The sequence below is a fragment of the Odocoileus virginianus genome, chromosome 27 (assembly GCF_023699985.2).
Source record: "Odocoileus virginianus isolate 20LAN1187 ecotype Illinois chromosome 27, Ovbor_1.2, whole genome shotgun sequence".
Classification (NCBI taxonomy): domain Eukaryota; kingdom Metazoa; phylum Chordata; class Mammalia; order Artiodactyla; family Cervidae; genus Odocoileus; species Odocoileus virginianus.
The window spans coordinates 28,144,800-28,158,666 of record NC_069700.1 but is presented as its reverse complement, the minus strand read 5'-3'; the positions used below and the strand labels follow the sequence as shown (position 1 = coordinate 28,158,666).

General features: G+C 55.8%; 1 protein-coding gene across 2 annotated transcripts in view; it reads right to left on the bottom strand.

The window, feature by feature from the left end:
- Positions 1-13,733, bottom strand: part of TFEB (transcription factor EB) — a 48,376-nt gene extending 34,643 nt beyond the window's left edge. The window contains exon 1 of one of the 2 annotated variants that reach the window (XM_020886999.2): positions 13,539-13,733. The gene's annotated coding sequence lies outside the window, so the exon portion shown is untranslated. Of the gene's footprint in view, positions 1-1,796; positions 1,874-13,538 lie in introns of those variants that run through there. The other variant, XM_070456453.1, reaches the window with a different exon arrangement.
- Positions 13,734-13,867: the final 134 nt, after the last annotated feature.

Here is a 13,867-nt window from a genome sequence, read left to right as displayed (position 1 = left end):
TTGGACGTTTCCTATCATTCTTTTTCATTTAATTTATTACTTCCTTTCCATTTCATTTTCACTGAGACCAACTAAGCTGATTTCATGGCCTGATTAGGGTCCAAACAGTGGCCCTGATCCACAGCTCAGAAAACAGCCCTCCAAGGATACCCACGTAGCCCCGCTCCCAGGCTGGCACATAACCCTCTATGCAACAGGTGCCTAAGAGAGGCATCCATTTGGCAGATGCTGTCTCTGGCCAGGCCTGTGCTAAGCATTTAGTTATGGTATCTCATTTCATCCTCCCCATCATCTTAGGAGGAAGGGACTGTAAGGAATTTTACATGTGAGGAAACTGAGGCCAAGGTCACAGGCTCAGGCAGGAGTCAAAACCAGGACTGCCTGAATCTGGAGCCAGGTGCATAACCTTCCTGCCCCATCCTGCCCCCCGGGGTAAGTGGCCTTTAAACCCAGAGAGCTCCACCTAAGGAAGTCTACTCCCTCCAACTATAAAAAAGCCATTTCCTATATCAATATCATTCTTTATATTTGTTGACTGTGAGATTGGAGATGGTACAGACAGAAGACAGAGGTTCCAGCTGGAGCTGACGGGCAGCAAGGCCAGCCCCCCATCTTCCTCTCAGTACACCCTGTTCCTTGGAAGAAAAGCAATGACAAACCTAGACAGCGTATTAAAAAAGCAGAGATCTTTTGCCTACAGGGGTCCATACAGTCAAAGCTATGCTGTCATGTACAGATGTGAGAGCTGGACCATAAAGAAGGTTGAGGGCCAAAGAATTGATGCTTTCCAATTGTGGTGCTGGAGAAGACTCTTGAGAGTCCCTTGGACTGCAAGGAGATCAAACCAGTCAATCTTAATGGAAATCAACTCTGAATATTCATTGGAAGGACTGATGGTGAAGCTCCAATACTTTGGCCCTGATGCCAAGGGCTGACTCAATGGAAAAGACCTTGATGCTGGGAAAGATTGAAGGCAGGAGAAAGGGACGACAGAGGATGAGATGGTTAGATAGCATCACCAACTCAATGGACATGAGTTTGAGGAAATTCTGAAAGATAGTGAAGGACAGGGAAGCCTGGCATGCTGCAGTTCACAGGGTCTCAAAGAGTTGGATGTGACTTAGCTACTAAACAACAACAGCTGACGTGGAGAGAGTCCTGGAAACAGGATCTCTTATTATTATCCACAGTCCACATGCCAATCCTTGCCATCAGAAAGAATCACCGTGAATCTGGTGTTTTGCTGTTTGCACACAAACATGCTCACATACCGGTATGATGTAAACCCGTGTCAGGTGCTGTTCTAAGCACTCTTTGTGAATTAAGTCTTTTAATCCTCAGAATGAACACACACGCTGGGCCCTGTAACTCTCATCTCCACTTGACAGAAGAGGAAACTGAGGCGCCAGCATCACACAGCTGCAAAAGCGGCAAGGACAGGAATTGAACCCAGATTGATGGGCAGTGTCTGCTCCCAATTCTGACGTCAGCGAGGCGCTCCTGCAGCCTGGCCACAGCCCGCTAGGCACATCACACCCATTCTCTTCTCACCCGAGCCTAGCACGCATCTGGGAGACAGCAAAGGAGGCCAGGAGCAGCTCCTCAGAAGTGGGGCTGGCAGTCAGCTCTGGGGACTCCTGACTCCACAGGCCCCCCTCCCGTGCATCACCTGCTTCTCTGACCCTGCTCGAAAGATAGCCCCAGGCAGGCGCAGCCTGCAGGACCTCAGCCCCACTCACTCAGCTCCCCAGAGACACCCCCCAACAACACACACAGACACACACATGCCCACGTACCTGGCCGAGGGCAGCCCCCTGGAAGGAGGCCCCCAGGAATGCTCAGCTCCTCCGGGGGCCAGAGCCCAGGGCCAGGCCCCTGCCCCAGCGCCAGCCCCAGTTTCCTCATTTTCCCCAGGGCTATTTCTCACCCAGCCCCCTGCACCTTGGCCTGAGAGGAAGTTGCACAATCCCCTGGGAGCTGCGAACTTGGCTGAGGACTACTCACAGCGCAGGGGGAACCACACGCCCGGAAGGCCTCATCCACCCACAACCCCGTCGGAGGCGGACGGGCTCCCAGCTCCCGTCTCACTGACCCGGGGCTCCAGACCACCGACCGGGCCCCTCCCTGCTCCCAGACTGAGTCTCTCACAGCTCCACCCCTCCCACAGCCTGGCCTCACGGGGGGCCCCAGGCCAAGCTGCCCCTGCCCCAAGACAGAGAGGCACAGAGGGGCACGAGTTTGCAGGACTCCGGTTGGGTCCCAGATGGGCCAAACCCTAACCCACACGGCCGCCCTGCCCCTCCTTAGTCAGAAGCCCCGCAGTTCATAAAGTTCACCTCCTTCCTGACTGACCACGTCTGTGACCTCAGCCCCGGGCCTTCCCAGGGTCTCCAAACACCCAGTTCACAGCCTCACTCTGGCCCACCTCGAAATGGACCCTGAGACCCAGCATGGTCCTGTGAAGCTCTGAGCCACCACACGAGCTTGTGGGAAAAGGCTCTCACTACATGAGATTTTGGAGGTTCCTCAGCCCCCAACACACTTCTCTAATAGCCCAAGACACTTGACGTTTCGCTACTGTTGCCTTCTCGGGGCTAAGGGATTCTCAACATGGGTAGGTAGATACCAGCTTGTCAAGAAAGGCTGGAAGTCGCTGAGCTGTTATTAGTTGTCTGCACCTCAGGGTGGATGAGTTTACTAGGCCGGTTCACAGGATGTCTCAGGAAGGGACAGCGTAGCAGAGGGGAGACCAGGCAGGCCAAGGAAAGCGCTGACCCAGACTCTGGCCCAATCCTGGGCTCTCCCCGGAGAGCGCACTCCAGGACACAGAGCCTGGCCTGGGTGTACAAAGCCCCTTAGGATGACCTCTGGCTCCCACCCTTCACAGCTGGACTTGCAACAGAGCCTCAGATAAGGAATATGATAAAGCACCGCTTATCATCCCACACAACCTTGGACTCCCACCCAGCTGAAGACAAAGTCAGGAATGGTTTTCCTGGGGCCCCAGGGCTCTCCTGAGTGCCCCTCATTTCTGCAGCCCTCATCAAAAGGCAGGGGCCCTCAGGGCCGTTCTCCCACAGCCCGCTGAGGCCCGAAGTGGCAGGAACCAGGGCCAGGCTCACGCGCCTCCAGCTCTGTGGACAGACAAGGGGAAGGGCTGGTTCTAGAAACCCCTCACCCCCTGGAAAAAATGGCCGAGGGCCCCTTTGCAGGGATGCATCTCAAGATGCCCACACAGCCAGCCCCCATCTCCCCAGTCCCAACAACAACCCATGACGGGGAGGGGCAGCCACACTGGCCACCCTCTTTTTCGATGAGGAGCCCGAGACTCACAGCACTCAGGAATGTCCCGAAGGCCACGCAGCGAGTTCACGGCAAAGCTAGGGTTCCTGGCTCCCTTCCTAGGTCACAGTTTCTCAACCTCAACATGACTGACACTTGGAGCCAGAGTAACTCTTTCTTGAGGGGCTGTTTGAGCACTTTAGAACCTTGAGCAGCATCTCTGGCCTCTACCCACTAGATGCCAGTAGCATTCCCTGAGTTGTGACGACCAAAAATGTCATCAGACATCACCAAATGTCCCCTGGGAGACAAAGAGAACTGCTGCCCTAAAAGGACCTGAAAGCCAGGCGCCTGGCAATTCTAACTTGAAGGGCATCTGCTGCGAGAGCTGTAGATGTGCCAGGCAGGAGGGCCTGGAGGTGCTGGTGAGTACCCTCTGGGCAGAGCTGCCCCCCGGGCAGGCGGTACCACTTGGGAATCTCATCCCGAGACCACCTCCCCAACTCCAACCTACAAACCAACCTCCTCCCTGGCATTCAGTATTTCAGTGGTCTCTCAATTATTTTGATCACACACCCCTGTGAGTAACAAATTTTGAGCACTCCCAATATAAGCTTCTTTTCTTAGGAACTGTTAATAAATGCCTGTGTATGAATATGTCATGCATATGAGCAAACATACACAAAAATAGATCTATAAAAAAGATGAGGAGGGAAATGTAAATTACACTTAAGATGAGATACTGTTACAGTTTCAACAGCTCACCAGGACAGAAACAAAACAGCCTACTGATACCAAGTGTCAGCAAAGATACAGAGCAATAGGAATTCTTAGGGGTCACCAGTGAGGAGCAAATTGGTATAACCACTTCACACAGAATATACTAAAATTGAAATATGCATCATATACCCTGTAGCAACACTCTAGCAGCTCCGCTCTATATGGACTCTGAAGAAGGGTCACACCAACACACCAGGAGCACGTTCCAGGGTGTTCTTCCAGCGTTGCTCACAGCAGCCAAAAAAGGCAAGTAACCCACATGTTCATGAGTGGTGGGATGGATACAAATACGGTATCAAGTTCATACAGTGGGTGCTGATGCATGAATGCGGCTACTCACAACAGCGTAGACAGATCTCTCCACTGGCCAAGGAACACGTTCAGTGTTACTCCAGCTGCATAAATTTAAAATCAGGCGAAGCTAAGCTCTATTGCTAAAGGCCACAGGTAGAGGTGGTAACATGATCAAGGCAAGCAAGGAACTGATCATTTTAAAAGTCAGGAGAGGGACTTCCCTGCTGGTCCAACAGTTGGGACTCCAGGCCACCAAGGCAGAAGGCAGGGGTTCAATCCCTATTTAGGGAACTAGGCTACTGCATGCCCACACTGAGGCAAAAAAAAAAAAAGTCAGAATAGTGGTTCACTTTGGGAAGGGGCTTATGACCAAGGTGAAGCACACAAGTTGATTTCAGGATGCAGGTTGCATTCTGTTTCTTCATTGGGGCGGTGGTAACCTGGGTGTTCACTTTTATAATTATTATATTATTCATATAGGTTTACACTCTTTTTTGCAATTAGGCTATATTTCACAATAAAAGGGGGGAGAAAAGGATGAGATATAAATACATCAAAAAAGAAATTCTAATAGTTTCTTCCCCCACTTGGCTTTGCAAACCATTATGATCAAGCCAAAGTAGATAAGAACCTATAGCTGGTCACAGGTTTGGAGGAGCCAGTGACACCCAGGGGTGTTTGTAAAGCACCTGGGCACCACAGCCCTTTTCATCTCCCCCTGACTCTGGAGCATCCCAGCCACCATCTGGCCCTGGTGGCCAAGGGGAGAGAGTTACATGAAGCTAGACTCTCTCATGCCCACCTCACCCCGCCCTGGTCTGCTCCTCCGGGTCCCTAACAGCAGAGTTCAGAGGCCCGTGCTGGGAAGGCACCGGAGGAACACGGGAGGCCTCACTCATCCTAGAAATATACCAAAAGAAGGAGGAAGGCAGAAAAATGGAGAAGATGGAGAGGAGGGGGACAGAGAGCAGGGGAGGGGGACAGAGAGCAGGGCAGGGAGACACACCCGCATCGAGGGCTGAAGTTCCAGCGGCTGTGGAAGCAGAGAGAGAGTCAGAAGGATGGGGGCATGAGGGCCAAAGGAAAGAGGGAAAGGAGAAGAGTGCTCAGGGCGGGGGAGCAGATGCACTGCACGCAGTTCCAAGCCCAGGTCCCAGGGCTCAGCACAGTCCAAAGAGGCCTGAGCTGTTAGGCCCGATTAGCACCGCGTGCCCCAGGGCCCAGGGCCTCAGTGAGAGGCGGCTGGCTCAGGGGCCAAGAGTCTCCCTGTGGCCTCACCTGGCACTCAGCAGACTCCAGGTCTCCTGGAGGGGAGGACCCGGTCCAGGGGGAAATGCTCCTGGGCCTGCAGAGGTGACCCCCTCTCCAGGCGGGAGGACCCAGGGATTGAGAGAGTGGCCTTTCCTGGAGCCTTCTCAGCGGGTGAGAAGCGCTGAGCCAAGTTCTAGGCTCTGGCCCAAGCCCTTTGTAAAAACTTTCTCTCGGCCAGGAAAGAAGGCTCTTCAAAGGTGAGCAGGGAGAATAAATTGGGAGCCTGGGATTAACATATGTACACTACTATATATTAACATATGTAACATGGATAACCAATAAGAACCTACTGCAGTAGGTTACTGTAGAGCCTTGGGAACGCTAATCAATACTCTGTAATGGGACTTCCCTGGTGGTCCAGTGGTTAAGAGTCCGCCTGCCAATGCAGGGGACGTGGGTTCGATCCTTGGTTGGGGAAGATTCCACAAGCCACAGAACACAACTACTGAAGCCTGTGCACCCTAGAGCCTGTGCTTCGCAACAGGAAAACCCTCCACAGTAAGAAGCATTTGCGCCACAACTACCAAGTAGCCCCCACTCACCACAACTAGAGAAAAGCCTACGCAGCAATGAAAACCCAGTGCAGCCAAAGTAAATAAATAATTAAAAAAAAAAAATACTCTGTAATGACCTCTATGGGAATGTGTGTGTGCTCAGTCACTCAGCCGTGTCCGACTCTTTGCGACCCTGTGGATTGTAGCCCACCAGGCTCCTCTGTCCGTGGGATTTTCCAGGCAAGAATACTAGGGTGGGTTGCCATTTCCTCCTCCAGAGGATCTTCCCGACCCAAGGATGGAACCTGAGTCTCTTGTGTCTCTAGCACTGGCAGGCAGATTCTTTACCACTGAGCCACCTGGGAAGCCCCATAGAATCTAAGAAAGAATGGACATAATACAGTTCATAATGTCTCAAGGAGTCGAACACGACTGAAGTGACTTAGCATGCACGTGTACGTAACTAATGCTCTTTACTGTACATCTGAAACTAACACAACATTGTAAAGCAACTAAACTCCAATAACAATTACTTTAAAAAAAAAAAAAAAAAGGAAGAATGTTTTCAGGCCAAAGGGCCAGGTACTGATACATTTATTGGTCATTTAGTCCATGGCTCTGTACGGTCACACATCGCTCTGCCTTTCCCTGTCCTCTGCAGTTACTGAAACTTCCCCCTCCCTGCTCCCAGGCCATCAGCTTTGGCAGAGGAGCTGTGTCTTTATTCCCATCTACCCTGCTTGGTTCTCATAGTGCTAGGCACACAGTCAGTCCATGACTGCTGACCCTGGTGGATGCTAGAGTGGGCCCCCCAAGCTCCCTGGGTCCCAGTGCCTTCCTCTCGAAAACACGGGGGCAGTACCAGCTGGCTTCTGAGGCCCACAACCCTGCAGCCCCAGTCAGCTGGCCCCACGCTGGCAGGGGCAGCTGAGAGAGAGAACACCTGGCCAGGGCGGGGGGGACAGAGGCGGCGGGGGGTGGACAGGATAGAGTGTCACCTCCTGGCCACCCTGCACCCCTCAGGGACTGTAGGGGCTGGGGCAGCTGCTGTCCCCAAACGAGTTATAAACAAGGCAGAGGACAGGCTGTGACTTCCCCAGGCAAACATGGGAAAACAAACCAGAGCCCCACCCTACAGACCCACTGGTGGAACTGGGGGGCGGTGGGGGACAGGCAATGGGCAGGGCTGCTGCAAACTCTGTGTGGGGAGAGACAGGCTGTGAGCCCACCAGAGTGGGCTGGGCCTGGATTACTGTGGGTGGATGGAGGCAGGGAGTTCCTCCTTGTTCACGTCCCTGGGTACCATCCCTGGGTCTTAGATGGTGATGCTCTTGCACGGCAGAGACCATGGGTAAAGCATTTGTATGTCCTCAGGTCTGGGCCCATTTCACACTCACCTACTCCCTCCATGAAGCTGTGCTGAGCACCTGTTACATAGCTAGCTTCCCCTGGTTTCCAAGGAAGACTCCACTACTATAGGCCTTGGGGCAAGCCCACAGGGTCACCCCAACTATCTGCTGCCCTCAAAGCCCAGGACCCCCTAGAAGATGATGGAGACATCTCAACCCCCAACAATGACCCCCCGATCTGCTGGCCCAATGTTTCCAGGGTGAGGAAAGGAGAAGGGAATGGCTGTTTCTTGTGTGTGTTTTATCATTTTTATTATTCACCAAAAATGCAGTTCAAACAGTGATCAAATACCCTCTATGGGATGGGAAAGCCAAATAACATGATGGATCTTTCGACAGGCTCACTTAGGCAGAGTGAGGGCTGTTCTGGACACCCACCCCCTGAAGCCAGAAATGCTATTCTGGCTCCAAGGACTTGCCCCCAGTACTGATGACTCTCGGGGCTGGTGCTGTCCACCTCACCTTGCCTGAAGCAGTCACTATTTCCTGAGCACCTGTCCTCAAGTGTGGGGCCAAGACTGGACACTGGTCAGTTTAATGGGAGGTAGGGACAGATAGTCAGGATGGAGGAGGGAAGGATGGCCATACCAGAGACTAGCGGTCACCAAATGATCTCACAGTGGTCCCTGCCCCTGGGGACCTGGCTTTGAAAAGCAGATGGGCCTAAGAGACCCCAGGCAATCAGAGACCCAGGAAACAGAAAGCTCTGGCCTGGGTAGCCACAAAAGAGTAGGTTATCAAAATGGGGTCCCAGGACCAGAAGCATTAGTGTCACCTGAAAATGTGCCAGAATTGTAAATTCTAGACTTATAGGAATTTACAGACCCACTCAATGAGAAACCCTGGGTGGGGGTGGGGGACAGTAAACTGTTCTAACAATCCTGATTCTGACGCCCACCTGACTTAAGAACCACTGTCTGAGAGACAGGGCATCAAAATCATCATACATTTAAAACATATATATTGATGCCTAAGCCTCTCCCCAAAGACTCAGGTGCAACGATATTTTTTAAGAGCTCCCCAGGTCATCCTAATACCCAGCCAGAAGTGCAGTCAGATGGAGCAGTTCCCTGGAAGGGTATGCCTACAGGGACAGAGGATGGAGGGAAGCAGAGGAGAGACTGTCAAGAGAAGGGACCAGCATGAACAAGGGCTAGGAGGAGGGAATATGGTCCTTGGGTTTCCAGAGAGCCTGTTGGAATTCCTGGATTAATCTCATGGCATCCCATTTGACTGTGGGACCCCACTGTGTAGACAGGAGCCTAGAAGGCGGCCTGGCCCCCAGGAAGATGGACAAGGGTGGGGATGGCCGAAGCTCACTTTTCTTCCTCCTTAAGAGACAGTAAAGAAAGCTGATGATGACTCTGCCTCTTGCTTCTGTCCCCTTGGTTGCCACCTGCTCTCACCCATTGCTCCATAGGCAACAAAGCACTTCCTGTAGGCCTGATGATAAGTCCCAGATCCAGCCTTATGGCTGAGATCTTATCTCTGCCTTGGTGACACTGCAGACAAGGAGATCCATATGTATCTCTGGTGTAGAGTGCAGGAGGGCCAGGCAACACAAGGGCAAGGGAGGGCCTCTGGTCAGGAGTCAGTAGTAAGTGACCGGGCCCGATGCACTCCAAGAAGTCCCAAGGGGCAGGGCAGGGCAGAGCAGGGCAGGGGTGGTCGAGATTCTGCAGGCCTGATCAGATCTGCTATGCTGTCGGCTGTGGCGACCCAGCTGGGTGTGTTACCACGGGGAGTGCTGGGGACTGTGGCCACGGAGTCTGCAAAGCCCCACTGAAGGCACTTTGCTTGAGGATCTTAGACCCACGAGGGAGGCCTGTTTGCAACCCACAGGTCTTTATTTCTCCCCTAGAGCTCTCTATGACTACTTCCTCACCTGGAAATGAGAAAGAAAGAAGTTAAAGCAGTTAATTATGATAACGTGTTTTTGAGCCCAGCAGGGCTCTAGGTGCGGTAAAGGCAGTGAGCACCAACACACTCAGCCCTCCTGGCAGCAGGGTGTGCGGGCACTACCATACTCCCCGCTTTCTAGGTGTGGAAACAGAGCACAGTGCAGGTGAGAGGCTGGCCCAGGGCCACACAGCTAGCCAGTGGCAGAGCTGAGATTCCACACCAGGCGGCCTGGCCCTGGAGCCCATGCTCTCGACCACCCCCCGACTCGGGGACACTTGGCCCGGCACTCAGTACCTGGTGGCAATGGCTCTGTCCCAAGAAAAACTGGCTGATGGCTCCATGGGAGCCAGCTTAACAGCGAAAGCGCTACGGGGTGGACTTGGGCAGCCCCCCACCTTCCCCGCACCTCACACCCCACCCTTTCTGAAGCATCTCCTGTCTGGGTGCTTTGGCCAAAGATGGGCAGAAGGCTTATGCTGGAGGGGACCCCACCGGTGATAGAGGCTCACAGATATGGAAACAGAGGCTAAGGGAGACGGACTGGCCGCAGCCACATGACCTGTCAACACGGGGTCTCCTGGGTTCTTCTCAGGACTTTTCGCTGCCATCAGTTCTCATCCAAGTACTTTCCTGGCTGTTTCTCCTCATCTAATTAAACAAGTGCCTGCTGAAGGCTGCACCATAAGGGCATGTTTGAGGTAGCCAAGGAGACCCAGGAAGCCTTGTCGGAACCCATCTCCTCCCCCAGCCAGGCCCAAGAGTTCTCTCCAGGGGCCCTTCAGTCACCTGGGTCAGCAGCTCAGAAGAGCAGCCAGGAGACAGGTGTGCCCTGGAGAAGGGGCTTCAGCAAGTCCCATCACTGCTCAGAGCCGGAGACCCCGATGGGGAAAAGAAGGTTCCTGTCACACCACATCCCGGCCTTTTAAGGGAGAACTGCTGGGAGCCCTGAAGTGGTCTTCTGCAGGGACAGAGAACATGGATTTGGGACTCAGTTGGGCCTGGGTTAGAATCCCTACCATTTCCAGGCTGTGTGACTTCAGGCAACTATAGTTTATGACTAAATTTTCTTATAATACTGCTCTATTACAGCATAGAGTAGATGCATATTCTATTAATATTACTTTTACATACTCATAGACATGCGTGTACACAATTCATCCACATACATGTATCTAGATGCCCACGATCTCATAACCACACACAAACTCCCATCAATCACACACACCCCACACTGAGATACAGAGCAGCATCTGGACTCACCATGTACCAGGCACCTCACTCCTCACAGCTGCCTGTGACGTGTGTGCATTTTTACCTCTTTTCAGACGTGGATACATACATCATATGCAAAAACACCCACTGTGTCCTGGGATGTGGACACTGCTGGCAGCTCCGGGAACCCTGAACCCCCCTCCCGCTCTGTATCAGAGGAGGCCAAACCAATTTCCACGGTCATCTCCAGGGCAGCCCCAAGCTGGGCCCCAAGTGCTGACTGCCCTCCATCCCTAGGACAAAGGCTCAACCTGGCTTGCATACCAGCTGCGGTTGGGGAAACCCCACTGCCTGCAGAAACCAAGTCGACTTTGAAAAGGAAGAGACAGAAGCCAGGGGGTGGCTAGGCCACTCCTGTGGGGGCAGGTGCTAAGTAACTCCATAAACTCTGGCTAATGATGCAATTACAACCATAAACAGAGCCCCAGGAGGGATGGGGCCAGAAATCAGACCCTCAAAGGGCAGCCAGGCTTGAGGGGTGGGAAGCCCCTCCCATCTGCTTTCCAGCTGAGAGGTGGAAGGGAGGCCTCACTGGCCCTGGGGTGAGTGCTGGGGACCCCCATCATCCCTGAGCACTGGATGGGCTCCTGCGTGCCCTGGCCCACCCTCCTACCCACCTCCGACTGTGAGTTACCAGGCCATCAGCCCTCAGAAGCCCAGGGGCTCTCCCGGGACTGAGTGGTCACCAGAGGAGATGCCCCCAACCATTGCACCCTTTCCACAGAACACAGAATCAGGGAACCTGGGCTCCCATTGGGCTGCACCTCAGAGAGCTGAGCTGAGGGCAAAATAGCACTGCAGCTGTAACAGGCCTCGTAAACTGTAAGCAACGTTGGCTGCGCTCCCAGACAAGCAGAGCACACAGTCACCCTAAACAGCTCTTCGTTTCCATTGCCTGGTTCCTGACTCTTCTGCCCCAGAAGCCAGGAGGCAGGCAGAATGAAGGGGTCTGTGTGAGTTGCCATTTTCCCCATGGCTGGGGAAACTGAGGCAAGATCCAGGCACACCTCAGGCTACCAGGTAGGGCTCTGGGGGCAGCCAGCCCTTCCCCACCCCACCCCCTGCCTCTTCTGGCCTGCCTTTAACTCTTGCCGGCTGTCTCTCTCCCAGACTGTGATCTCCCTGAGGCAGGGCCTGGGGGCCCGTCTCTCAGGCTGGGCAAAGAGAAGGCCTCAGAGGGAGCAAGTGTACGAACCAAGAACTGCGTTCTGCTTTGAGGACACCCACACGAGACCAGCCCCCCACCTTCCCCTCCACCCCCAGTTGCCCAAGAGTGCCAGGTCTTGGGCGGGTGGAATCTCAGCCATCAGGGTTCTGAACCCACATCCCAGAGGCGTCACTGGGGACCAGCCTTGTCCCATTCCGGCTCAACTAAGCACCCCCTCCCCACTCAAGGGTTAACGATCACTATCACAAGGATTAACTAGCACTTCCCCGGAGAACGCTAAGCCAAAGCGCTCAAGTTTGGTCCAGGAACTGCTTGCGCATAACCACCCCCAGAACACAAGCGCGTGAGGTCGACGACAGGGGTGGGCGCGGCATCAGAGAAGGACTCAGCGGTGAGGGGTTGGCCCGATGAGGAAGGGTGGCGGAGCCCAGGGCGAATGAGCCCCGCCCCCGGCGCCCTCCCTCCACCACCACCACCCCGCCTCCCTCCCTCCCCCTGCGAGCTGGGCCGGGGAGCGCCGGGCGGCTGCGGCGCGAACCTGCTCGCGCAACCCTGAGCAGCTCTGGGCAGCCGTGCGTGAAGCCAGAACTCCGGGCGGGAGGGAGCCGAGGGGCGGGGAGCCGAGCTGGCATCAGCCCGCTCCCTTCGAGAAGGCGAGCGCACTCGCCGCTTCCGCCGAATAGCTGATCGGGGTACCGGGGGCGGGCGGAGACGGCCGAGAAGTGCTGACTTAGGGGTGGGAGAGCCTGGGGTTAGGAGGTGCAGACTCACGGAATCGGGGGAAGGGGGCGTGTTTTCCGGGATTCGGGACCGGGAAGGACGGGGGATACTCTGGGGGCGGGTAGATGGCTGGGAGCTGCAGGGAAGGCAGGAGTGGTGTGCTCTGGGGTTGGAATTCCCTAACGTCGTGGAATAATGCAAGGGGGAGAAAAAGACTGCTCTCGGGCACACCGGGGGACGCGGGTTGGAGCGGCTTCTTCAAGAGACCGAGGGGGAGGAAGGGGCGGGAAGGGAGGGAAGGATGGTACTTCCACCCGCCCCCCCCCCTCCTCAGCAGCCCGGCCCCCGGGGCGTGGCGCCGCTCCGGCCCGCCCACTCCCCGGGACCATCCAGGCAGGGCCTGGCCCCGCTGGACTCGGCCCCCGCACACTCCCTACCTCCCGCGCCCTCCCGGTGCCACCCGCCGCCCCAGCCGCGTCCGGTGGAGAAGAAGCGGGCGCAGGGCCCACACGCCCTCAAAACTTCTTGCAAGTTCACTCCCACGACTCCCGCCCCTTCGACTTCCAGCTCCCGGGCCGGGAAGGCCCATGCCCGCCACGGCCCCTCCCGCCTGGTTACATAAGGTCGCGGAGAAGCCGCCCCCCGGCCCGAGCCTGAAGGAAGGGGCTGGAGGGGCTCCCAAGCTCCGCGGGCAGCGCCGCCCCGGCCATGCGCCGGACGAGCCGGGCCGGCTAGACGGACAGCGGGGCGGGTGGCAGTGCGGCGCACACGATCTCGCTCCCTTTTCCAGTCAACACCCCCACCCAGCCACCCACCTGTCTCGCGGACCCACGGGATCGGAGCAGCGGAACCTGGGTCGGGAGTTCCGGGCCCTCCGCGCACCCCTAACCCCCCGGTCCCGCTCACCTAGCTATGAAGGTCAATCCGTCCGCCGCCCGCGCCCCGCGACTCCGGCAACTTGTCCCAAGTTCAGGTGTCGGGCCCGAGAGCTGCGCCGGCCGCCCCCTCCCGGGCTCCTCCGGCTCCGCGCCACCGGGGAGACCCGCCCCAGTCCGCCCTGCCCTCTGCCGTCGGCGCCGCCGCCGCTCCCTACGTCCAGCCCGCGGCCGCCGCCTCCGCTGTCACCGAGCCCCGCGCCCGGCGCCGGGGCTCCTGCTGTCACTCGGCACTCACTTCCCGCCGCGCCCGGCAGAGGGCAGCACCCTACCCCGCGGCCCCGCCCCTCCCGGCTCCGC